Consider the following 24,099-nt stretch of genomic DNA (forward strand, 5'->3'; position numbering starts at 1 on the left):
TCAGGCAACCTGTCCTGTCCGTCTTTTTGTATCGTGAATTGGAAAGACTGCAAGGGGGAGGGGAGTTGCTTGCGCCCTAAAGGAGGAGTTATTCAGATTCATTGCAGTGGGCGGCGGCTGCAAAACGCACCATTCTTCTTGTTTTGGCTCTGCAAAGCAGCCTTTTCAAGGGTTGGCTTGGGTGACAAAATGTCTTGTGTAGGCGTGGGTTTGTCTCCCTCTCGCTCTCTCTCCCTAAGATGTGTCCGGCATAGGCCAGGGTGCCACTCGAGGCCCAAACCAATTCTGGTTATCGCTTCTCGGCCTTTTGGCTAAGATCAAGTGTAGTATCTGTTCTTATCAGTTTAATATCTGATACGTCCCCTATCTGGGGACCATATATTAAATGGATTTTTAGAACAGGGAGATGGAAAAAGAGCTTGCTCTGTCCACTCCACGCATTGACCTGGTATTGCAGTACCTCCAGGAACGGTGCACCCCTTCTTAACCCAGTTTCCAAAAGCAGAACTCAATTCACCTGATTCATATTAGCCCGATTTAATGAATTGGAAGAAAGCATACGTCTTCATATGCACCTCAATTTGGCCCATTCACTTTTCACACTTCCTCCTTTTGTTTTTTATCTTTCACACTTTTGACTTTCTTTATTCATCCAAATAGCAAACTCATCACCACTCAACCTGACCAACTCGGCTATGTCCCCGTGCTGCAGTTCTCTGTCTTATCTAGATCATTTGCAATTGAATGGAATAGATCCCTTTTGGACAAAGTGGATTCACCTGCTGCTGCAGTGACCACAGGTGTGATAACATCTAGAATTGGCATCTGGTGCGATCTCTCCGCTTCCACTCCAAAGAAAGTTACCTGTTTATTCCTATCATGCATTGGTTTTTGGGGTTTTCTTTGAGTAATGATGATCTCTTTAGTAGTCTGTTGGCGCCCTCTCCTGGAGGAATAGTTTGCTTGCTCTTGGACATTCTAAAAGAGAGGTCATGATAGACATTGAGCTTCTGAGCTCAATTGGGGAAAGTCATGGGTGATGAATGTTTGCAACCTACTGCGAAGCCTCATACCGCAATATAAGGAACGTCAAATACTAAGAAAGGGCGGCCTATGAAAGAATTACTACTTTCAATAAGTACACTTAAACGGCTAATTGGGAATAGAAAAACTGTAAAAAGCCCTCTGAGAAAGCCCCCCTCTAACCTTTGATAGTAAGCTTTTCTGTAGTCTGCCTGTTGATGTATTTTCCGTTTGAACTGTGCACAACATGAAGAGACGGAACACTGGCGGCTTGTCACAATGCCCCCCGATGACATCACAATAGCGCTGCTGCCTAGAAAACAAGCTGCGCAGAAGAAGTTGTTCTTTGGGTGGGAGGGTGGGCTAGTGGAAGGAGGGGGCAATCTCTTTTTTTCCCGGGTGGTAGGGGGATGACAGGAGAAGGGAAGCGGGTGGTGAGAAAGGTACAGAGGGCAGGGTTTGGGGGCTGGGAAGGAAAGGGAAAAGATTAGGGTTTGGGGATGATGAAAGGGCTTTCTACGGGTAAGGATGGCAAAGGGTGGCAGTGACGGAAAGTCAGGCAACCTGTCCTGTCCGTCTTTTTGTATCGTGAATTGGAAAGACTGCAAGGGGGAGGGGAGTTGCTTGCGCCCTAAAGGAGGAGTTATTCAGATTCATTGCAGTGGGCGGCGGCTGCAAAACGCACCATTCTTCTTGTTTTGGCTCTGCAAAGCAGCCTTTTCAAGGGTTGGCTTGGGTGACAAAATGTCTTGTGTAGGCGTGGGTTTGTCTCCCTCTCGCTCTCTCTCCCTAAGATGTGTCCGGCATAGGCCAGGGTGCCACTCGAGGCCCAAACCAATTCTGGTTATCGCTTCTCGGCCTTTTGGCTAAGATCAAGTGTAGTGTTGTTCGAAGATGTGGTTTAAGCTCCAGGCCACCTTAGTACAATGATACAATGCACACTGGAAGGTTGCGCTTGCTAGTACTCTGGGTGGATAGTATATTCATCTAGAGGAAAACATGGCCCTACCAGGATCGAGGCTATTAGACTGAGTAAGGGTGGGGGGCTATGGTACAACGTGCCCCAGGACTGACGACCCTGGAGTGAGTCTGAGCTTGCTGGCTTGGGACCCCGGCAAGCCTTGGGCTCTGTAGCACACCGTACCTTGCCTTTTCATACTTTTTGAGCATATTACCCTATCCCGGCCTTCTGGCTAGGAAGGGAAATTTTTACAATCCCGGTCGGAGGTCTGGTCAGCTTTGGGCTGAGAAACTAACACCCGGTTGGAGGTCTGGGTCAGCTTCGGCTGAGAAACCAACACCCGGTTGGAGGTCTGGGTCAGCTTCGGCTGAGAAACCAACACCCGGTTGGAGGTCCGGTTAGCCTTGGGCTGAGAAACCAACACCGGTTGACGGTCCGGGCAGTTTCGGCTGCGAAACCAACAACTAGTAGCTCTCTACTCCACTTGGGTAAGATGCCTGGGTGGACGCTGGGAGCAACGACAAGGCTCAACCAGGCTTCGGCTTGGGGGAGCACCGAAGATCCCTGACCCTTGCTGTGGCCTTCTGGCTCGGAGGGACGGGGTTGATTTTTGGGGACCCTCTCCTCACGGTGGGGTCCACACGAATCCTAGCCTTTGCACTGTTTTTGGTGTGACTTCGGTCATGCATTTTTTGTGGTGCTTTGGAAAGCTTCATTAAATCAAAAATCTGTTCTTATCAGTTTAATATCTGATACGTCCCCTATCTGGGGACCATATATTAAATGGATTTTTAGAACAGGGAGATGGAAAAAGAGCTTGCTCTGTCCACTCCACGCATTGACCTGGTATTGCAGTACCTCCAGGAACGGTGCACCCCTTCTTAACCCAGTTTCCAAAAGCAGAACTCAATTCACCTGATTCATATTAGCCCGATTTAATGAATTGGAAGAAAGCATACGTCTTCATATGCACCTCAATTTGGCCCATTCACTTTTCACACTTCCTCCTTTTGTTTTTTATCTTTCACACTTTTGACTTTCTTTATTCATCCAAATAGCAAACTCATCACCACTCAACCTGACCAACTCGGCTATGTCCCCGTGCTGCAGTTCTCTGTCTTATCTAGATCATTTGCAATTGAATGGAATAGATCCCTTTTGGACAAAGTGGATTCACCTGCTGCTGCAGTGACCACAGGTGTGATAACATCTAGAATTGGCATCTGGTGCGATCTCTCCGCTTCCACTCCAAAGAAAGTTACCTGTTTATTCCTATCATGCATTGGTTTTTGGGGTTTTCTTTGAGTAATGATGATCTCTTTAGTAGTCTGTTGGCGCCCTCTCCTGGAGGAATAGTTTGCTTGCTCTTGGACATTCTAAAAGAGAGGTCATGATAGACATTGAGCTTCTGAGCTCAATTGGGGAAAGTCATGGGTGATGAATGTTTGCAACCTACTGCGAAGCCTCATACCGCAATATAAGGAACGTCAAATACTAAGAAAGGGCGGCCTATGAAAGAATTACTACTTTCAATAAGTACACTTAAACGGCTAATTGGGAATAGAAAAACTGTAAAAAGCCCTCTGAGAAAGCCCCCCTCTAACCTTTGATAGTAAGCTTTTCTGTAGTCTGCCTGTTGATGTATTTTCCGTTTGAACTGTGCACAACATGAAGAGACGGAACACTGGCGGCTTGTCACAATGCCCCCCGATGACATCACAATAGCGCTGCTGCCTAGAAAACAAGCTGCGCAGAAGAAGTTGTTCTTTGGGTGGGAGGGTGGGCTAGTGGAAGGAGGGGGCAATCTCTTTTTTTCCCGGGTGGTAGGGGGATGACAGGAGAAGGGAAGCGGGTGGTGAGAAAGGTACAGAGGGCAGGGTTTGGGGGCTGGGAAGGAAAGGGAAAAGATTAGGGTTTGGGGATGATGAAAGGGCTTTCTACGGGTAAGGATGGCAAAGGGTGGCAGTGACGGAAAGTCAGGCAACCTGTCCTGTCCGTCTTTTTGTATCGTGAATTGGAAAGACTGCAAGGGGGAGGGGAGTTGCTTGCGCCCTAAAGGAGGAGTTATTCAGATTCATTGCAGTGGGCGGCGGCTGCAAAACGCACCATTCTTCTTGTTTTGGCTCTGCAAAGCAGCCTTTTCAAGGGTTGGCTTGGGTGACAAAATGTCTTGTGTAGGCGTGGGTTTGTCTCCCTCTCGCTCTCTCTCCCTAAGATGTGTCCGGCATAGGCCAGGGTGCCACTCGAGGCCCAAACCAATTCTGGTTATCGCTTCTCGGCCTTTTGGCTAAGATCAAGTGTAGTATCTGTTCTTATCAGTTTAATATCTGATACGTCCCCTATCTGGGGACCATATATTAAATGGATTTTTAGAACAGGGAGATGGAAAAAGAGCTTGCTCTGTCCACTCCACGCATTGACCTGGTATTGCAGTACCTCCAGGAACGGTGCACCCCTTCTTAACCCAGTTTCCAAAAGCAGAACTCAATTCACCTGATTCATATTAGCCCGATTTAATGAATTGGAAGAAAGCATACGTCTTCATATGCACCTCAATTTGGCCCATTCACTTTTCACACTTCCTCCTTTTGTTTTTTATCTTTCACACTTTTGACTTTCTTTATTCATCCAAATAGCAAACTCATCACCACTCAACCTGACCAACTCGGCTATGTCCCCGTGCTGCAGTTCTCTGTCTTATCTAGATCATTTGCAATTGAATGGAATAGATCCCTTTTGGACAAAGTGGATTCACCTGCTGCTGCAGTGACCACAGGTGTGATAACATCTAGAATTGGCATCTGGTGCGATCTCTCCGCTTCCACTCCAAAGAAAGTTACCTGTTTATTCCTATCATGCATTGGTTTTTGGGGTTTTCTTTGAGTAATGATGATCTCTTTAGTAGTCTGTTGGCGCCCTCTCCTGGAGGAATAGTTTGCTTGCTCTTGGACATTCTAAAAGAGAGGTCATGATAGACATTGAGCTTCTGAGCTCAATTGGGGAAAGTCATGGGTGATGAATGTTTGCAACCTACTGCGAAGCCTCATACCGCAATATAAGGAACGTCAAATACTAAGAAAGGGCGGCCTATGAAAGAATTACTACTTTCAATAAGTACACTTAAACGGCTAATTGGGAATAGAAAAACTGTAAAAAGCCCTCTGAGAAAGCCCCCCTCTAACCTTTGATAGTAAGCTTTTCTGTAGTCTGCCTGTTGATGTATTTTCCGTTTGAACTGTGCACAACATGAAGAGACGGAACACTGGCGGCTTGTCACAATGCCCCCCGATGACATCACAATAGCGCTGCTGCCTAGAAAACAAGCTGCGCAGAAGAAGTTGTTCTTTGGGTGGGAGGGTGGGCTAGTGGAAGGAGGGGGCAATCTCTTTTTTTCCCGGGTGGTAGGGGGATGACAGGAGAAGGGAAGCGGGTGGTGAGAAAGGTACAGAGGGCAGGGTTTGGGGGCTGGGAAGGAAAGGGAAAAGATTAGGGTTTGGGGATGATGAAAGGGCTTTCTACGGGTAAGGATGGCAAAGGGTGGCAGTGACGGAAAGTCAGGCAACCTGTCCTGTCCGTCTTTTTGTATCGTGAATTGGAAAGACTGCAAGGGGGAGGGGAGTTGCTTGCGCCCTAAAGGAGGAGTTATTCAGATTCATTGCAGTGGGCGGCGGCTGCAAAACGCACCATTCTTCTTGTTTTGGCTCTGCAAAGCAGCCTTTTCAAGGGTTGGCTTGGGTGACAAAATGTCTTGTGTAGGCGTGGGTTTGTCTCCCTCTCGCTCTCTCTCCCTAAGATGTGTCCGGCATAGGCCAGGGTGCCACTCGAGGCCCAAACCAATTCTGGTTATCGCTTCTCGGCCTTTTGGCTAAGATCAAGTGTAGTATCTGTTCTTATCAGTTTAATATCTGATACGTCCCCTATCTGGGGACCATATATTAAATGGATTTTTAGAACAGGGAGATGGAAAAAGAGCTTGCTCTGTCCACTCCACGCATTGACCTGGTATTGCAGTACCTCCAGGAACGGTGCACCCCTTCTTAACCCAGTTTCCAAAAGCAGAACTCAATTCACCTGATTCATATTAGCCCGATTTAATGAATTGGAAGAAAGCATACGTCTTCATATGCACCTCAATTTGGCCCATTCACTTTTCACACTTCCTCCTTTTGTTTTTTATCTTTCACACTTTTGACTTTCTTTATTCATCCAAATAGCAAACTCATCACCACTCAACCTGACCAACTCGGCTATGTCCCCGTGCTGCAGTTCTCTGTCTTATCTAGATCATTTGCAATTGAATGGAATAGATCCCTTTTGGACAAAGTGGATTCACCTGCTGCTGCAGTGACCACAGGTGTGATAACATCTAGAATTGGCATCTGGTGCGATCTCTCCGCTTCCACTCCAAAGAAAGTTACCTGTTTATTCCTATCATGCATTGGTTTTTGGGGTTTTCTTTGAGTAATGATGATCTCTTTAGTAGTCTGTTGGCGCCCTCTCCTGGAGGAATAGTTTGCTTGCTCTTGGACATTCTAAAAGAGAGGTCATGATAGACATTGAGCTTCTGAGCTCAATTGGGGAAAGTCATGGGTGATGAATGTTTGCAACCTACTGCGAAGCCTCATACCGCAATATAAGGAACGTCAAATACTAAGAAAGGGCGGCCTATGAAAGAATTACTACTTTCAATAAGTACACTTAAACGGCTAATTGGGAATAGAAAAACTGTAAAAAGCCCTCTGAGAAAGCCCCCCTCTAACCTTTGATAGTAAGCTTTTCTGTAGTCTGCCTGTTGATGTATTTTCCGTTTGAACTGTGCACAACATGAAGAGACGGAACACTGGCGGCTTGTCACAATGCCCCCCGATGACATCACAATAGCGCTGCTGCCTAGAAAACAAGCTGCGCAGAAGAAGTTGTTCTTTGGGTGGGAGGGTGGGCTAGTGGAAGGAGGGGGCAATCTCTTTTTTTCCCGGGTGGTAGGGGGATGACAGGAGAAGGGAAGCGGGTGGTGAGAAAGGTACAGAGGGCAGGGTTTGGGGGCTGGGAAGGAAAGGGAAAAGATTAGGGTTTGGGGATGATGAAAGGGCTTTCTACGGGTAAGGATGGCAAAGGGTGGCAGTGACGGAAAGTCAGGCAACCTGTCCTGTCCGTCTTTTTGTATCGTGAATTGGAAAGACTGCAAGGGGGAGGGGAGTTGCTTGCGCCCTAAAGGAGGAGTTATTCAGATTCATTGCAGTGGGCGGCGGCTGCAAAACGCACCATTCTTCTTGTTTTGGCTCTGCAAAGCAGCCTTTTCAAGGGTTGGCTTGGGTGACAAAATGTCTTGTGTAGGCGTGGGTTTGTCTCCCTCTCGCTCTCTCTCCCTAAGATGTGTCCGGCATAGGCCAGGGTGCCACTCGAGGCCCAAACCAATTCTGGTTATCGCTTCTCGGCCTTTTGGCTAAGATCAAGTGTAGTATCTGTTCTTATCAGTTTAATATCTGATACGTCCCCTATCTGGGGACCATATATTAAATGGATTTTTAGAACAGGGAGATGGAAAAAGAGCTTGCTCTGTCCACTCCACGCATTGACCTGGTATTGCAGTACCTCCAGGAACGGTGCACCCCTTCTTAACCCAGTTTCCAAAAGCAGAACTCAATTCACCTGATTCATATTAGCCCGATTTAATGAATTGGAAGAAAGCATACGTCTTCATATGCACCTCAATTTGGCCCATTCACTTTTCACACTTCCTCCTTTTGTTTTTTATCTTTCACACTTTTGACTTTCTTTATTCATCCAAATAGCAAACTCATCACCACTCAACCTGACCAACTCGGCTATGTCCCCGTGCTGCAGTTCTCTGTCTTATCTAGATCATTTGCAATTGAATGGAATAGATCCCTTTTGGACAAAGTGGATTCACCTGCTGCTGCAGTGACCACAGGTGTGATAACATCTAGAATTGGCATCTGGTGCGATCTCTCCGCTTCCACTCCAAAGAAAGTTACCTGTTTATTCCTATCATGCATTGGTTTTTGGGGTTTTCTTTGAGTAATGATGATCTCTTTAGTAGTCTGTTGGCGCCCTCTCCTGGAGGAATAGTTTGCTTGCTCTTGGACATTCTAAAAGAGAGGTCATGATAGACATTGAGCTTCTGAGCTCAATTGGGGAAAGTCATGGGTGATGAATGTTTGCAACCTACTGCGAAGCCTCATACCGCAATATAAGGAACGTCAAATACTAAGAAAGGGCGGCCTATGAAAGAATTACTACTTTCAATAAGTACACTTAAACGGCTAATTGGGAATAGAAAAACTGTAAAAAGCCCTCTGAGAAAGCCCCCCTCTAACCTTTGATAGTAAGCTTTTCTGTAGTCTGCCTGTTGATGTATTTTCCGTTTGAACTGTGCACAACATGAAGAGACGGAACACTGGCGGCTTGTCACAATGCCCCCCGATGACATCACAATAGCGCTGCTGCCTAGAAAACAAGCTGCGCAGAAGAAGTTGTTCTTTGGGTGGGAGGGTGGGCTAGTGGAAGGAGGGGGCAATCTCTTTTTTTCCCGGGTGGTAGGGGGATGACAGGAGAAGGGAAGCGGGTGGTGAGAAAGGTACAGAGGGCAGGGTTTGGGGGCTGGGAAGGAAAGGGAAAAGATTAGGGTTTGGGGATGATGAAAGGGCTTTCTACGGGTAAGGATGGCAAAGGGTGGCAGTGACGGAAAGTCAGGCAACCTGTCCTGTCCGTCTTTTTGTATCGTGAATTGGAAAGACTGCAAGGGGGAGGGGAGTTGCTTGCGCCCTAAAGGAGGAGTTATTCAGATTCATTGCAGTGGGCGGCGGCTGCAAAACGCACCATTCTTCTTGTTTTGGCTCTGCAAAGCAGCCTTTTCAAGGGTTGGCTTGGGTGACAAAATGTCTTGTGTAGGCGTGGGTTTGTCTCCCTCTCGCTCTCTCTCCCTAAGATGTGTCCGGCATAGGCCAGGGTGCCACTCGAGGCCCAAACCAATTCTGGTTATCGCTTCTCGGCCTTTTGGCTAAGATCAAGTGTAGTGTTGTTCGAAGAGGTGGTTTAAGCTCCAGGCCATCTTAGTACAATGATACAATGCACACTGGAAGGTTGCGCTTGCTAGTACTCTGGGTGGATAGTATATTCATCTAGAGGAAAACATGGCCCTACCAGGATCGAGGCTATTAAACTGAGTAAGGGTGGGGGGCTATGGTACAACGTGCCCCAGGACTGACGACCCTGGAGTGAGTCTGAGCTTGCTGGCTTGGGACCCCGGCAAGCCTTGGGCTCTGTAGCACACCGTACCTTGCCTTTTCATACTTTTTGAGCATATTACCCTATCCCGGCCTTCTGGCTAGGAAGGGAAATTTTTACAATCCCGGTCGGAGGTCTGGTCAGCTTTGGGCTGAGAAACTAACACCCGGTTGGAGGTCTGGGTCAGCTTCGGCTGAGAAACCAACACCCGGTTGGAGGTCTGGGTCAGCTTCGGCTGAGAAACCAACACCCGGTTGGAGGTCCGGTTAGCCTTGGGCTGAGAAACCAACACCGGTTGACGGTCCGGGCAGTTTCGGCTGCGAAACCAACAACTAGTAGCTCTCTACTCCACTTGGGTAAGATGCCTGGGTGGACGCTGGGAGCAACGACAAGGCTCAACCAGGCTTCGGCTTGGGGGAGCACCGAAGATCCCTGACCCTTGCTGTGGCCTTCTGGCTCGGAGGGACGGGGTTGATTTTTGGGGACCCTCTCCTCACGGTGGGGTCCACACGAATCCTAGCCTTTGCACTGTTTTTGGTGTGACTTCGGTCATGCATTTTTTGTGGTGCTTTGGAAAGCTTCATTAAATCAAAAAATCTGTTCTTATCAGTTTAATATCTGATACGTCCCCTATCTGGGGACCATATATTAAATGGATTTTTAGAACAGGGAGATGGAAAAAGAGCTTGCTCTGTCCACTCCACGCATTGACCTGGTATTGCAGTACCTCCAGGAACGGTGCACCCCTTCTTAACCCAGTTTCCAAAAGCAGAACTCAATTCACCTGATTCATATTAGCCCGATTTAATGAATTGGAAGAAAGCATACGTCTTCATATGCACCTCAATTTGGCCCATTCACTTTTCACACTTCCTCCTTTTGTTTTTTATCTTTCACACTTTTGACTTTCTTTATTCATCCAAATAGCAAACTCATCACCACTCAACCTGACCAACTCGGCTATGTCCCCGTGCTGCAGTTCTCTGTCTTATCTAGATCATTTGCAATTGAATGGAATAGATCCCTTTTGGACAAAGTGGATTCACCTGCTGCTGCAGTGACCACAGGTGTGATAACATCTAGAATTGGCATCTGGTGCGATCTCTCCGCTTCCACTCCAAAGAAAGTTACCTGTTTATTCCTATCATGCATTGGTTTTTGGGGTTTTCTTTGAGTAATGATGATCTCTTTAGTAGTCTGTTGGCGCCCTCTCCTGGAGGAATAGTTTGCTTGCTCTTGGACATTCTAAAAGAGAGGTCATGATAGACATTGAGCTTCTGAGCTCAATTGGGGAAAGTCATGGGTGATGAATGTTTGCAACCTACTGCGAAGCCTCATACCGCAATATAAGGAACGTCAAATACTAAGAAAGGGCGGCCTATGAAAGAATTACTACTTTCAATAAGTACACTTAAACGGCTAATTGGGAATAGAAAAACTGTAAAAAGCCCTCTGAGAAAGCCCCCCTCTAACCTTTGATAGTAAGCTTTTCTGTAGTCTGCCTGTTGATGTATTTTCCGTTTGAACTGTGCACAACATGAAGAGACGGAACACTGGCGGCTTGTCACAATGCCCCCCGATGACATCACAATAGCGCTGCTGCCTAGAAAACAAGCTGCGCAGAAGAAGTTGTTCTTTGGGTGGGAGGGTGGGCTAGTGGAAGGAGGGGGCAATCTCTTTTTTTCCCGGGTGGTAGGGGGATGACAGGAGAAGGGAAGCGGGTGGTGAGAAAGGTACAGAGGGCAGGGTTTGGGGGCTGGGAAGGAAAGGGAAAAGATTAGGGTTTGGGGATGATGAAAGGGCTTTCTACGGGTAAGGATGGCAAAGGGTGGCAGTGACGGAAAGTCAGGCAACCTGTCCTGTCCGTCTTTTTGTATCGTGAATTGGAAAGACTGCAAGGGGGAGGGGAGTTGCTTGCGCCCTAAAGGAGGAGTTATTCAGATTCATTGCAGTGGGCGGCGGCTGCAAAACGCACCATTCTTCTTGTTTTGGCTCTGCAAAGCAGCCTTTTCAAGGGTTGGCTTGGGTGACAAAATGTCTTGTGTAGGCGTGGGTTTGTCTCCCTCTCGCTCTCTCTCCCTAAGATGTGTCCGGCATAGGCCAGGGTGCCACTCGAGGCCCAAACCAATTCTGGTTATCGCTTCTCGGCCTTTTGGCTAAGATCAAGTGTAGTATCTGTTCTTATCAGTTTAATATCTGATACGTCCCCTATCTGGGGACCATATATTAAATGGATTTTTAGAACAGGGAGATGGAAAAAGAGCTTGCTCTGTCCACTCCACGCATTGACCTGGTATTGCAGTACCTCCAGGAACGGTGCACCCCTTCTTAACCCAGTTTCCAAAAGCAGAACTCAATTCACCTGATTCATATTAGCCCGATTTAATGAATTGGAAGAAAGCATACGTCTTCATATGCACCTCAATTTGGCCCATTCACTTTTCACACTTCCTCCTTTTGTTTTTTATCTTTCACACTTTTGACTTTCTTTATTCATCCAAATAGCAAACTCATCACCACTCAACCTGACCAACTCGGCTATGTCCCCGTGCTGCAGTTCTCTGTCTTATCTAGATCATTTGCAATTGAATGGAATAGATCCCTTTTGGACAAAGTGGATTCACCTGCTGCTGCAGTGACCACAGGTGTGATAACATCTAGAATTGGCATCTGGTGCGATCTCTCCGCTTCCACTCCAAAGAAAGTTACCTGTTTATTCCTATCATGCATTGGTTTTTGGGGTTTTCTTTGAGTAATGATGATCTCTTTAGTAGTCTGTTGGCGCCCTCTCCTGGAGGAATAGTTTGCTTGCTCTTGGACATTCTAAAAGAGAGGTCATGATAGACATTGAGCTTCTGAGCTCAATTGGGGAAAGTCATGGGTGATGAATGTTTGCAACCTACTGCGAAGCCTCATACCGCAATATAAGGAACGTCAAATACTAAGAAAGGGCGGCCTATGAAAGAATTACTACTTTCAATAAGTACACTTAAACGGCTAATTGGGAATAGAAAAACTGTAAAAAGCCCTCTGAGAAAGCCCCCCTCTAACCTTTGATAGTAAGCTTTTCTGTAGTCTGCCTGTTGATGTATTTTCCGTTTGAACTGTGCACAACATGAAGAGACGGAACACTGGCGGCTTGTCACAATGCCCCCCGATGACATCACAATAGCGCTGCTGCCTAGAAAACAAGCTGCGCAGAAGAAGTTGTTCTTTGGGTGGGAGGGTGGGCTAGTGGAAGGAGGGGGCAATCTCTTTTTTTCCCGGGTGGTAGGGGGATGACAGGAGAAGGGAAGCGGGTGGTGAGAAAGGTACAGAGGGCAGGGTTTGGGGGCTGGGAAGGAAAGGGAAAAGATTAGGGTTTGGGGATGATGAAAGGGCTTTCTACGGGTAAGGATGGCAAAGGGTGGCAGTGACGGAAAGTCAGGCAACCTGTCCTGTCCGTCTTTTTGTATCGTGAATTGGAAAGACTGCAAGGGGGAGGGGAGTTGCTTGCGCCCTAAAGGAGGAGTTATTCAGATTCATTGCAGTGGGCGGCGGCTGCAAAACGCACCATTCTTCTTGTTTTGGCTCTGCAAAGCAGCCTTTTCAAGGGTTGGCTTGGGTGACAAAATGTCTTGTGTAGGCGTGGGTTTGTCTCCCTCTCGCTCTCTCTCCCTAAGATGTGTCCGGCATAGGCCAGGGTGCCACTCGAGGCCCAAACCAATTCTGGTTATCGCTTCTCGGCCTTTTGGCTAAGATCAAGTGTAGTATCTGTTCTTATCAGTTTAATATCTGATACGTCCCCTATCTGGGGACCATATATTAAATGGATTTTTAGAACAGGGAGATGGAAAAAGAGCTTGCTCTGTCCACTCCACGCATTGACCTGGTATTGCAGTACCTCCAGGAACGGTGCACCCCTTCTTAACCCAGTTTCCAAAAGCAGAACTCAATTCACCTGATTCATATTAGCCCGATTTAATGAATTGGAAGAAAGCATACGTCTTCATATGCACCTCAATTTGGCCCATTCACTTTTCACACTTCCTCCTTTTGTTTTTTATCTTTCACACTTTTGACTTTCTTTATTCATCCAAATAGCAAACTCATCACCACTCAACCTGACCAACTCGGCTATGTCCCCGTGCTGCAGTTCTCTGTCTTATCTAGATCATTTGCAATTGAATGGAATAGATCCCTTTTGGACAAAGTGGATTCACCTGCTGCTGCAGTGACCACAGGTGTGATAACATCTAGAATTGGCATCTGGTGCGATCTCTCCGCTTCCACTCCAAAGAAAGTTACCTGTTTATTCCTATCATGCATTGGTTTTTGGGGTTTTCTTTGAGTAATGATGATCTCTTTAGTAGTCTGTTGGCGCCCTCTCCTGGAGGAATAGTTTGCTTGCTCTTGGACATTCTAAAAGAGAGGTCATGATAGACATTGAGCTTCTGAGCTCAATTGGGGAAAGTCATGGGTGATGAATGTTTGCAACCTACTGCGAAGCCTCATACCGCAATATAAGGAACGTCAAATACTAAGAAAGGGCGGCCTATGAAAGAATTACTACTTTCAATAAGTACACTTAAACGGCTAATTGGGAATAGAAAAACTGTAAAAAGCCCTCTGAGAAAGCCCCCCTCTAACCTTTGATAGTAAGCTTTTCTGTAGTCTGCCTGTTGATGTATTTTCCGTTTGAACTGTGCACAACATGAAGAGACGGAACACTGGCGGCTTGTCACAATGCCCCCCGATGACATCACAATAGCGCTGCTGCCTAGAAAACAAGCTGCGCAGAAGAAGTTGTTCTTTGGGTGGGAGGGTGGGCTAGTGGAAGGAGGGGGCAATCTCTTTTTTTCCCGGGTGGTAGGGGGATGACAGGAGAAGGGAAGCGGGTGGTGAGAAAGGTACAGAGGGCAGGGTTTGGGGGCTGGGAAGGAAAGGGAAAAGATTAGGGTTTGGGGATGATGAAAGGGCTTTCTACGGGTAAGGATGGCAAAGGGTGGCAGTGACGGAAAGTCAGGCAACCTGTCCTGTCCGTCTTTTTGTATCGTGAATTGGAAAGACTGCAAGGGGGAGGGGAGTTGCTTGCGCCCTAAAGGAGGAGTTATTCAGATTCATTGCAGTGGGCGGCGGCTGCAAAACGCACCATTCTTCTTGTTTTGGCTCTGCAAAGCAGCCTTTTCAAGGGTTGGCTTGGGTGACAAAATGTCTTGTGTAGGCGTGGGTTTGTCTCCCTCTCGCTCTCTCTCCCTAAGATGTGTCCGGCATAGGCCAGGGTGCCACTCGAGGCCCAAACCAATTCTGGTTATCGCTTCTCGGCCTTTTGGCTAAGATCAAGTGTAGTATCTGTTCTTATCAGTTTAATATCTGATACGTCCCCTATCTGGGGACCATATATTAAATGGATTTTTAGAACAGGGAGATGGAAAAAGAGCTTGCTCTGTCCACTCCACGCATTGACCTGGTATTGCAGTACCTCCAGGAACGGTGCACCCCTTCTTAACCCAGTTTCCAAAAGCAGAACTCAATTCACCTGATTCATATTAGCCCGATTTAATGAATTGGAAGAAAGCATACGTCTTCATATGCACCTCAATTTGGCCCATTCACTTTTCACACTTCCTCCTTTTGTTTTTTATCTTTCACACTTTTGACTTTCTTTATTCATCCAAATAGCAAACTCATCACCACTCAACCTGACCAACTCGGCTATGTCCCCGTGCTGCAGTTCTCTGTCTTATCTAGATCATTTGCAATTGAATGGAATAGATCCCTTTTGGACAAAGTGGATTCACCTGCTGCTGCAGTGACCACAGGTGTGATAACATCTAGAATTGGCATCTGGTGCGATCTCTCCGCTTCCACTCCAAAGAAAGTTACCTGTTTATTCCTATCATGCATTGGTTTTTGGGGTTTTCTTTGAGTAATGATGATCTCTTTAGTAGTCTGTTGGCGCCCTCTCCTGGAGGAATAGTTTGCTTGCTCTTGGACATTCTAAAAGAGAGGTCATGATAGACATTGAGCTTCTGAGCTCAATTGGGGAAAGTCATGGGTGATGAATGTTTGCAACCTACTGCGAAGCCTCATACCGCAATATAAGGAACGTCAAATACTAAGAAAGGGCGGCCTATGAAAGAATTACTACTTTCAATAAGTACACTTAAACGGCTAATTGGGAATAGAAAAACTGTAAAAAGCCCTCTGAGAAAGCCCCCCTCTAACCTTTGATAGTAAGCTTTTCTGTAGTCTGCCTGTTGATGTATTTTCCGTTTGAACTGTGCACAACATGAAGAGACGGAACACTGGCGGCTTGTCACAATGCCCCCCGATGACATCACAATAGCGCTGCTGCCTAGAAAACAAGCTGCGCAGAAGAAGTTGTTCTTTGGGTGGGAGGGTGGGCTAGTGGAAGGAGGGGGCAATCTCTTTTTTTCCCGGGTGGTAGGGGGATGACAGGAGAAGGGAAGCGGGTGGTGAGAAAGGTACAGAGGGCAGGGTTTGGGGGCTGGGAAGGAAAGGGAAAAGATTAGGGTTTGGGGATGATGAAAGGGCTTTCTACGGGTAAGGATGGCAAAGGGTGGCAGTGACGGAAAGTCAGGCAACCTGTCCTGTCCGTCTTTTTGTATCGTGAATTGGAAAGACTGCAAGGGGGAGGGGAGTTGCTTGCGCCCTAAAGGAGGAGTTATTCAGATTCATTGCAGTGGGCGGCGGCTGCAAAACGCACCATTCTTCTTGTTTTGGCTCTGCAAAGCAGCCTTTTCAAGGGTTGGCTTGGGTGACAAAATGTCTTGTGTAGGCGTGGGTTTGTCTCCCTCTCGCTCTCTCTCCCTAAGATGTGTCCGGCATAGGCCAGGGTGCCACTCGAGGCCCAAACCAATTCTGGTTATCGCTTCTCGGCCTTTTGGCTAAGATCAAGTGTAGTATCTGTTCTTATCAGTTTAATATCTGATACGTCCCCTATCTGGGGACCATATATTAAATGGATTTTTAGAACAGGGAGATGGAAAAAGAGCTTGCTCTGTCCACTCCACGCATTGACCTGGTATTGCAGTACCTCCAGGAACGGTGCACCCCTTCTTAACCCAGTTTCCAAAAGCAGAACTCAATTCACCTGATTCATATTAGCCCGATTTAATGAATTGGAAGAAAGCATACGTCTTCATATGCACCTCAATTTGGCCCATTCACTTTTCACACTTCCTCCTTTTGTTTTTTATCTTTCACACTTTTGACTTTCTTTATTCATCCAAATAGCAAACTCATCACCACTCAACCTGACCAACTCGGCTATGTCCCCGTGCTGCAGTTCTCTGTCTTATCTAGATCATTTGCAATTGAATGGAATAGATCCCTTTTGGACAAAGTGGATTCACCTGCTGCTGCAGTGACCACAGGTGTGATAACATCTAGAATTGGCATCTGGTGCGATCTCTCCGCTTCCACTCCAAAGAAAGTTACCTGTTTATTCCTATCATGCATTGGTTTTTGGGGTTTTCTTTGAGTAATGATGATCTCTTTAGTAGTCTGTTGGCGCCCTCTCCTGGAGGAATAGTTTGCTTGCTCTTGGACATTCTAAAAGAGAGGTCATGATAGACATTGAGCTTCTGAGCTCAATTGGGGAAAGTCATGGGTGATGAATGTTTGCAACCTACTGCGAAGCCTCATACCGCAATATAAGGAACGTCAAATACTAAGAAAGGGCGGCCTATGAAAGAATTACTACTTTCAATAAGTACACTTAAACGGCTAATTGGGAATAGAAAAACTGTAAAAAGCCCTCTGAGAAAGCCCCCCTCTAACCTTTGATAGTAAGCTTTTCTGTAGTCTGCCTGTTGATGTATTTTCCGTTTGAACTGTGCACAACATGAAGAGACGGAACACTGGCGGCTTGTCACAATGCCCCCCGATGACATCACAATAGCGCTGCTGCCTAGAAAACAAGCTGCGCAGAAGAAGTTGTTCTTTGGGTGGGAGGGTGGGCTAGTGGAAGGAGGGGGCAATCTCTTTTTTTCCCGGGTGGTAGGGGGATGACAGGAGAAGGGAAGCGGGTGGTGAGAAAGGTACAGAGGGCAGGGTTTGGGGGCTGGGAAGGAAAGGGAAAAGATTAGGGTTTGGGGATGATGAAAGGGCTTTCTACGGGTAAGGATGGCAAAGGGTGGCAGTGACGGAAAGTCAGGCAACCTGTCCTGTCCGTCTTTTTGTATCGTGAATTGGAAAGACTGCAAGGGGGAGGGGAGTTGCTTGCGCCCTAAAGGAGGAGTTATTCAGATTCATTGCAGTGGGCGGCGGCTGCAAAACGCACCATTCTTCTTGTTTTGGCTCTGCAAAGCAGCCTTTTCAAGGGTTGGCTTGGGTGACAAAATGTCTTGTGTAGGCGTGGGTTTGTCTCCCTCTCGCTCTCTCTCCCTAAGATGTGTCCGGCATAGGCCAGGGTGCCACTCGAGGCCCAAACCAATTCTGGTTATCGCTTCTCGGCCTTTTGGCTAAGATCAAGTGTAGTATCTGTTCTTATCAGTTTAATATCTGATACGTCCCCTATCTGGGGACCATATATTAAATGGATTTTTAGAACAGGGAGATGGAAAAAGAGCTTGCTCTGTCCACTCCACGCATTGACCTGGTATTGCAGTACCTCCAGGAACGGTGCACCCCTTCTTAACCCAGTTTCCAAAAGCAGAACTCAATTCACCTGATTCATATTAGCCCGATTTAATGAATTGGAAGAAAGCATACGTCTTCATATGCACCTCAATTTGGCCCATTCACTTTTCACACTTCCTCCTTTTGTTTTTTATCTTTCACACTTTTGACTTTCTTTATTCATCCAAATAGCAAACTCATCACCACTCAACCTGACCAACTCGGCTATGTCCCCGTGCTGCAGTTCTCTGTCTTATCTAGATCATTTGCAATTGAATGGAATAGATCCCTTTTGGACAAAGTGGATTCACCTGCTGCTGCAGTGACCACAGGTGTGATAACATCTAGAATTGGCATCTGGTGCGATCTCTCCGCTTCCACTCCAAAGAAAGTTACCTGTTTATTCCTATCATGCATTGGTTTTTGGGGTTTTCTTTGAGTAATGATGATCTCTTTAGTAGTCTGTTGGCGCCCTCTCCTGGAGGAATAGTTTGCTTGCTCTTGGACATTCTAAAAGAGAGGTCATGATAGACATTGAGCTTCTGAGCTCAATTGGGGAAAGTCATGGGTGATGAATGTTTGCAACCTACTGCGAAGCCTCATACCGCAATATAAGGAACGTCAAATACTAAGAAAGGGCGGCCTATGAAAGAATTACTACTTTCAATAAGTACACTTAAACGGCTAATTGGGAATAGAAAAACTGTAAAAAGCCCTCTGAGAAAGCCCCCCTCTAACCTTTGATAGTAAGCTTTTCTGTAGTCTGCCTGTTGATGTATTTTCCGTTTGAACTGTGCACAACATGAAGAGACGGAACACTGGCGGCTTGTCACAATGCCCCCCGATGACATCACAATAGCGCTGCTGCCTAGAAAACAAGCTGCGCAGAAGAAGTTGTTCTTTGGGTGGGAGGGTGGGCTAGTGGAAGGAGGGGGCAATCTCTTTTTTTCCCGGGTGGTAGGGGGATGACAGGAGAAGGGAAGCGGGTGGTGAGAAAGGTACAGAGGGCAGGGTTTGGGGGCTGGGAAGGAAAGGGAAAAGATTAGGGTTTGGGGATGATGAAAGGGCTTTCTACGGGTAAGGATGGCAAAGGGTGGCAGTGACGGAAAGTCAGGCAACCTGTCCTGTCCGTCTTTTTGTATCGTGAATTGGAAAGACTGCAAGGGGGAGGGGAGTTGCTTGCGCCCTAAAGGAGGAGTTATTCAGATTCATTGCAGTGGGCGGCGGCTGCAAAACGCACCATTCTTCTTGTTTTGGCTCTGCAAAGCAGCCTTTTCAAGGGTTGGCTTGGGTGACAAAATGTCTTGTGTAGGCGTGGGTTTGTCTCCCTCTCGCTCTCTCTCCCTAAGATGTGTCCGGCATAGGCCAGGGTGCCACTCGAGGCCCAAACCAATTCTGGTTATCGCTTCTCGGCCTTTTGGCTAAGATCAAGTGTAGTATCTGTTCTTATCAGTTTAATATCTGATACGTCCCCTATCTGGGGACCATATATTAAATGGATTTTTAGAACAGGGAGATGGAAAAAGAGCTTGCTCTGTCCACTCCACGCATTGACCTGGTATTGCAGTACCTCCAGGAACGGTGCACCCCTTCTTAACCCAGTTTCCAAAAGCAGAACTCAATTCACCTGATTCATATTAGCCCGATTTAATGAATTGGAAGAAAGCATACGTCTTCATATGCACCTCAATTTGGCCCATTCACTTTTCACACTTCCTCCTTTTGTTTTTTATCTTTCACACTTTTGACTTTCTTTATTCATCCAAATAGCAAACTCATCACCACTCAACCTGACCAACTCGGCTATGTCCCCGTGCTGCAGTTCTCTGTCTTATCTAGATCATTTGCAATTGAATGGAATAGATCCCTTTTGGACAAAGTGGATTCACCTGCTGCTGCAGTGACCACAGGTGTGATAACATCTAGAATTGGCATCTGGTGCGATCTCTCCGCTTCCACTCCAAAGAAAGTTACCTGTTTATTCCTATCATGCATTGGTTTTTGGGGTTTTCTTTGAGTAATGATGATCTCTTTAGTAGTCTGTTGGCGCCCTCTCCTGGAGGAATAGTTTGCTTGCTCTTGGACATTCTAAAAGAGAGGTCATGATAGACATTGAGCTTCTGAGCTCAATTGGGGAAAGTCATGGGTGATGAATGTTTGCAACCTACTGCGAAGCCTCATACCGCAATATAAGGAACGTCAAATACTAAGAAAGGGCGGCCTATGAAAGAATTACTACTTTCAATAAGTACACTTAAACGGCTAATTGGGAATAGAAAAACTGTAAAAAGCCCTCTGAGAAAGCCCCCCTCTAACCTTTGATAGTAAGCTTTTCTGTAGTCTGCCTGTTGATGTATTTTCCGTTTGAACTGTGCACAACATGAAGAGACGGAACACTGGCGGCTTGTCACAATGCCCCCCGATGACATCACAATAGCGCTGCTGCCTAGAAAACAAGCTGCGCAGAAGAAGTTGTTCTTTGGGTGGGAGGGTGGGCTAGTGGAAGGAGGGGGCAATCTCTTTTTTTCCCGGGTGGTAGGGGGATGACAGGAGAAGGGAAGCGGGTGGTGAGAAAGGTACAGAGGGCAGGGTTTGGGGGCTGGGAAGGAAAGGGAAAAGATTAGGGTTTGGGGATGATGAAAGGGCTTTCTACGGGTAAGGATGGCAAAGGGTGGCAGTGACGGAAAGTCAGGCAACCTGTCCTGTCCGTCTTTTTGTATCGTGAATTGGAAAGACTGCAAGGGGGAGGGGAGTTGCTTGCGCCCTAAAGGAGGAGTTATTCAGATTCATTGCAGTGGGCGGCGGCTGCAAAACGCACCATTCTTCTTGTTTTGGCTCTGCAAAGCAGCCTTTTCAAGGGTTGGCTTGGGTGACAAAATGTCTTGTGTAGGCGTGGGTTTGTCTCCCTCTCGCTCTCTCTCCCTAAGATGTGTCCGGCATAGGCCAGGGTGCCACTCGAGGCCCAAACCAATTCTGGTTATCGCTTCTCGGCCTTTTGGCTAAGATCAAGTGTAGTATCTGTTCTTATCAGTTTAATATCTGATACGTCCCCTATCTGGGGACCATATATTAAATGGATTTTTAGAACAGGGAGATGGAAAAAGAGCTTGCTCTGTCCACTCCACGCATTGACCTGGTATTGCAGTACCTCCAGGAACGGTGCACCCCTTCTTAACCCAGTTTCCAAAAGCAGAACTCAATTCACCTGATTCATATTAGCCCGATTTAATGAATTGGAAGAAAGCATACGTCTTCATATGCACCTCAATTTGGCCCATTCACTTTTCACACTTCCTCCTTTTGTTTTTTATCTTTCACACTTTTGACTTTCTTTATTCATCCAAATAGCAAACTCATCACCACTCAACCTGACCAACTCGGCTATGTCCCCGTGCTGCAGTTCTCTGTCTTATCTAGATCATTTGCAATTGAATGGAATAGATCCCTTTTGGACAAAGTGGATTCACCTGCTGCTGCAGTGACCACAGGTGTGATAACATCTAGAATTGGCATCTGGTGCGATCTCTCCGCTTCCACTCCAAAGAAAGTTACCTGTTTATTCCTATCATGCATTGGTTTTTGGGGTTTTCTTTGAGTAATGATGATCTCTTTAGTAGTCTGTTGGCGCCCTCTCCTGGAGGAATAGTTTGCTTGCTCTTGGACATTCTAAAAGAGAGGTCATGATAGACATTGAGCTTCTGAGCTCAATTGGGGAAAGTCATGGGTGATGAATGTTTGCAACCTACTGCGAAGCCTCATACCGCAATATAAGGAACGTCAAATACTAAGAAAGGGCGGCCTATGAAAGAATTACTACTTTCAATAAGTACACTTAAACGGCTAATTGGGAATAGAAAAACTGTAAAAAGCCCTCTGAGAAAGCCCCCCTCTAACCTTTGATAGTAAGCTTTTCTGTAGTCTGCCTGTTGATGTATTTTCCGTTTGAACTGTGCACAACATGAAGAGACGGAACACTGGCGGCTTGTCACAATGCCCCCCGATGACATCACAATAGCGCTGCTGCCTAGAAAACAAGCTGCGCAGAAGAAGTTGTTCTTTGGGTGGGAGGGTGGGCTAGTGGAAGGAGGGGGCAATCTCTTTTTTTCCCGGGTGGTAGGGGGATGACAGGAGAAGGGAAGCGGGTGGTGAGAAAGGTACAGAGGGCAGGGTTTGGGGGCTGGGAAGGAAAGGGAAAAGATTAGGGTTTGGGGATGATGAAAGGGCTTTCTACGGGTAAGGATGGCAAAGGGTGGCAGTGACGGAAAGTCAGGCAACCTGTCCTGTCCGTCTTTTTGTATCGTGAATTGGAAAGACTGCAAGGGGGAGGGGAGTTGCTTGCGCCCTAAAGGAGGAGTTATTCAGATTCATTGCAGTGGGCGGCGGCTGCAAAACGCACCATTCTTCTTGTTTTGGCTCTGCAAAGCAGCCTTTTCAAGGGTTGGCTTGGGTGACAAAATGTCTTGTGTAGGCGTGGGTTTGTCTCCCTCTCGCTCTCTCTCCCTAAGATGTGTCCGGCATAGGCCAGGGTGCCACTCGAGGCCCAAACCAATTCTGGTTATCGCTTCTCGGCCTTTTGGCTAAGATCAAGTGTAGTATCTGTTCTTATCAGTTTAATATCTGATACGTCCCCTATCTGGGGACCATATATTAAATGGATTTTTAGAACAGGGAGATGGAAAAAGAGCTTGCTCTGTCCACTCCACGCATTGACCTGGTATTGCAGTACCTCCAGGAACGGTGCACCCCTTCTTAACCCAGTTTCCAAAAGCAGAACTCAATTCACCTGATTCATATTAGCCCGATTTAATGAATTGGAAGAAAGCATACGTCTTCATATGCACCTCAATTTGGCCCATTCACTTTTCACACTTCCTCCTTTTGTTTTTTATCTTTCACACTTTTGACTTTCTTTATTCATCCAAATAGCAAACTCATCACCACTCAACCTGACCAACTCGGCTATGTCCCCGTGCTGCAGTTCTCTGTCTTATCTAGATCATTTGCAATTGAATGGAATAGATCCCTTTTGGACAAAGTGGATTCACCTGCTGCTGCAGTGACCACAGGTGTGATAACATCTAGAATTGGCATCTGGTGCGATCTCTCCGCTTCCACTCCAAAGAAAGTTACCTGTTTATTCCTATCATGCATTGGTTTTTGGGGTTTTCTTTGAGTAATGATGATCTCTTTAGTAGTCTGTTGGCGCCCTCTCCTGGAGGAATAGTTTGCTTGCTCTTGGACATTCTAAAAGAGAGGTCATGATAGACATTGAGCTTCTGAGCTCAATTGGGGAAAGTCATGGGTGATGAATGTTTGCAACCTACTGCGAAGCCTCATACCGCAATATAAGGAACGTCAAATACTAAGAAAGGGCGGCCTATGAAAGAATTACTACTTTCAATAAGTACACTTAAACGGCTAATTGGGAATAGAAAAACTGTAAAAAGCCCTCTGAGAAAGCCCCCCTCTAACCTTTGATAGTAAGCTTTTCTGTAGTCTGCCTGTTGATGTATTTTCCGTTTGAACTGTGCACAACATGAAGAGACGGAACACTGGCGGCTTGTCACAATGCCCCCCGATGACATCACAATAGCGCTGCTGCCTAGAAAACAAGCTGCGCAGAAGAAGTTGTTCTTTGGGTGGGAGGGTGGGCTAGTGGAAGGAGGGGGCAATCTCTTTTTTTCCCGGGTGGTAGGGGGATGACAGGAGAAGGGAAGCGGGTGGTGAGAAAGGTACAGAGGGCAGGGTTTGGGGGCTGGGAAGGAAAGGGAAAAGATTAGGGTTTGGGGATGATGAAAGGGCTTTCTACGGGTAAGGATGGCAAAGGGTGGCAGTGACGGAAAGTCAGGCAACCTGTCCTGTCCGTCTTTTTGTATCGTGAATTGGAAAGACTGCAAGGGGGAGGGGAGTTGCTTGCGCCCTAAAGGAGGAGTTATTCAGATTCATTGCAGTGGGCGGCGGCTGCAAAACGCACCATTCTTCTTGTTTTGGCTCTGCAAAGCAGCCTTTTCAAGGGTTGGCTTGGGTGACAAAATGTCTTGTGTAGGCGTGGGTTTGTCTCCCTCTCGCTCTCTCTCCCTAAGATGTGTCCGGCATAGGCCAGGGTGCCACTCGAGGCCCAAACCAATTCTGGTTATCGCTTCTCGGCCTTTTGGCTAAGATCAAGTGTAGTATCTGTTCTTATCAGTTTAATATCTGATACGTCCCCTATCTGGGGACCATATATTAAATGGATTTTTAGA

General features: G+C 46.8%; 14 non-coding genes and 1 pseudogene across 14 annotated transcripts; all 15 read left to right on the forward strand.

The window, feature by feature from the left end:
• Positions 1-291: 291 nt before the first annotated feature.
• LOC142276564 (U2 spliceosomal RNA) lies at positions 292-482 on the forward strand. Its single transcript, XR_012739996.1, has one exon. It is a non-coding gene; the product is annotated as a U2 spliceosomal RNA (small nuclear RNA).
• A 2,189-nt stretch (positions 483-2,671) lies between these two features.
• On the forward strand, positions 2,672-2,864 carry LOC142276578 (U2 spliceosomal RNA). Its single transcript, XR_012740009.1, has one exon. It is a non-coding gene; the product is annotated as a U2 spliceosomal RNA (small nuclear RNA).
• Positions 2,865-4,251: 1,387 nt separating this feature from the next.
• LOC142276565 (U2 spliceosomal RNA) lies at positions 4,252-4,442 on the forward strand. The gene has a single exon (XR_012739997.1). It is a non-coding gene; the product is annotated as a U2 spliceosomal RNA (small nuclear RNA).
• A 1,387-nt stretch (positions 4,443-5,829) lies between these two features.
• LOC142276566 (U2 spliceosomal RNA) lies at positions 5,830-6,020 on the forward strand. Its single transcript, XR_012739998.1, has one exon. It is a non-coding gene; the product is annotated as a U2 spliceosomal RNA (small nuclear RNA).
• A 1,387-nt stretch (positions 6,021-7,407) lies between these two features.
• On the forward strand, positions 7,408-7,598 carry LOC142276567 (U2 spliceosomal RNA). The gene has a single exon (XR_012739999.1). It is a non-coding gene; the product is annotated as a U2 spliceosomal RNA (small nuclear RNA).
• A 2,189-nt stretch (positions 7,599-9,787) lies between these two features.
• LOC142276579 (U2 spliceosomal RNA) lies at positions 9,788-9,981 on the forward strand. Its single transcript, XR_012740010.1, has one exon. It is a non-coding gene; the product is annotated as a U2 spliceosomal RNA (small nuclear RNA).
• A 1,387-nt stretch (positions 9,982-11,368) lies between these two features.
• On the forward strand, positions 11,369-11,559 carry LOC142276568 (U2 spliceosomal RNA). The gene has a single exon (XR_012740000.1). It is a non-coding gene; the product is annotated as a U2 spliceosomal RNA (small nuclear RNA).
• Positions 11,560-12,946: 1,387 nt separating this feature from the next.
• Positions 12,947-13,137, forward strand: LOC142276569 (U2 spliceosomal RNA). The gene has a single exon (XR_012740001.1). It is a non-coding gene; the product is annotated as a U2 spliceosomal RNA (small nuclear RNA).
• Positions 13,138-14,524: 1,387 nt separating this feature from the next.
• LOC142276571 (U2 spliceosomal RNA) lies at positions 14,525-14,715 on the forward strand. Its single transcript, XR_012740002.1, has one exon. It is a non-coding gene; the product is annotated as a U2 spliceosomal RNA (small nuclear RNA).
• Positions 14,716-16,102: 1,387 nt separating this feature from the next.
• On the forward strand, positions 16,103-16,293 carry LOC142276572 (U2 spliceosomal RNA). Its single transcript, XR_012740003.1, has one exon. It is a non-coding gene; the product is annotated as a U2 spliceosomal RNA (small nuclear RNA).
• Positions 16,294-17,680: 1,387 nt separating this feature from the next.
• LOC142276573 (U2 spliceosomal RNA) lies at positions 17,681-17,871 on the forward strand. The gene has a single exon (XR_012740004.1). It is a non-coding gene; the product is annotated as a U2 spliceosomal RNA (small nuclear RNA).
• Positions 17,872-19,258: 1,387 nt separating this feature from the next.
• LOC142276575 (U2 spliceosomal RNA) lies at positions 19,259-19,449 on the forward strand. The gene has a single exon (XR_012740006.1). It is a non-coding gene; the product is annotated as a U2 spliceosomal RNA (small nuclear RNA).
• Positions 19,450-20,836: 1,387 nt separating this feature from the next.
• LOC142276576 (U2 spliceosomal RNA) lies at positions 20,837-21,027 on the forward strand. The gene has a single exon (XR_012740007.1). It is a non-coding gene; the product is annotated as a U2 spliceosomal RNA (small nuclear RNA).
• Positions 21,028-22,414: 1,387 nt separating this feature from the next.
• Positions 22,415-22,605, forward strand: LOC142276577 (U2 spliceosomal RNA). Its single transcript, XR_012740008.1, has one exon. It is a non-coding gene; the product is annotated as a U2 spliceosomal RNA (small nuclear RNA).
• Positions 22,606-23,992: 1,387 nt separating this feature from the next.
• LOC142276580 (U2 spliceosomal RNA) lies at positions 23,993-24,099 on the forward strand (annotated as a pseudogene; the record flags this gene model as incomplete).

Source organism: Anomaloglossus baeobatrachus, unplaced genomic scaffold, assembly GCF_048569485.1.
Source record: "Anomaloglossus baeobatrachus isolate aAnoBae1 unplaced genomic scaffold, aAnoBae1.hap1 Scaffold_3994, whole genome shotgun sequence".
In the NCBI taxonomy this organism is placed as follows: Eukaryota; Metazoa; Chordata; class Amphibia; order Anura; family Aromobatidae; genus Anomaloglossus; species Anomaloglossus baeobatrachus.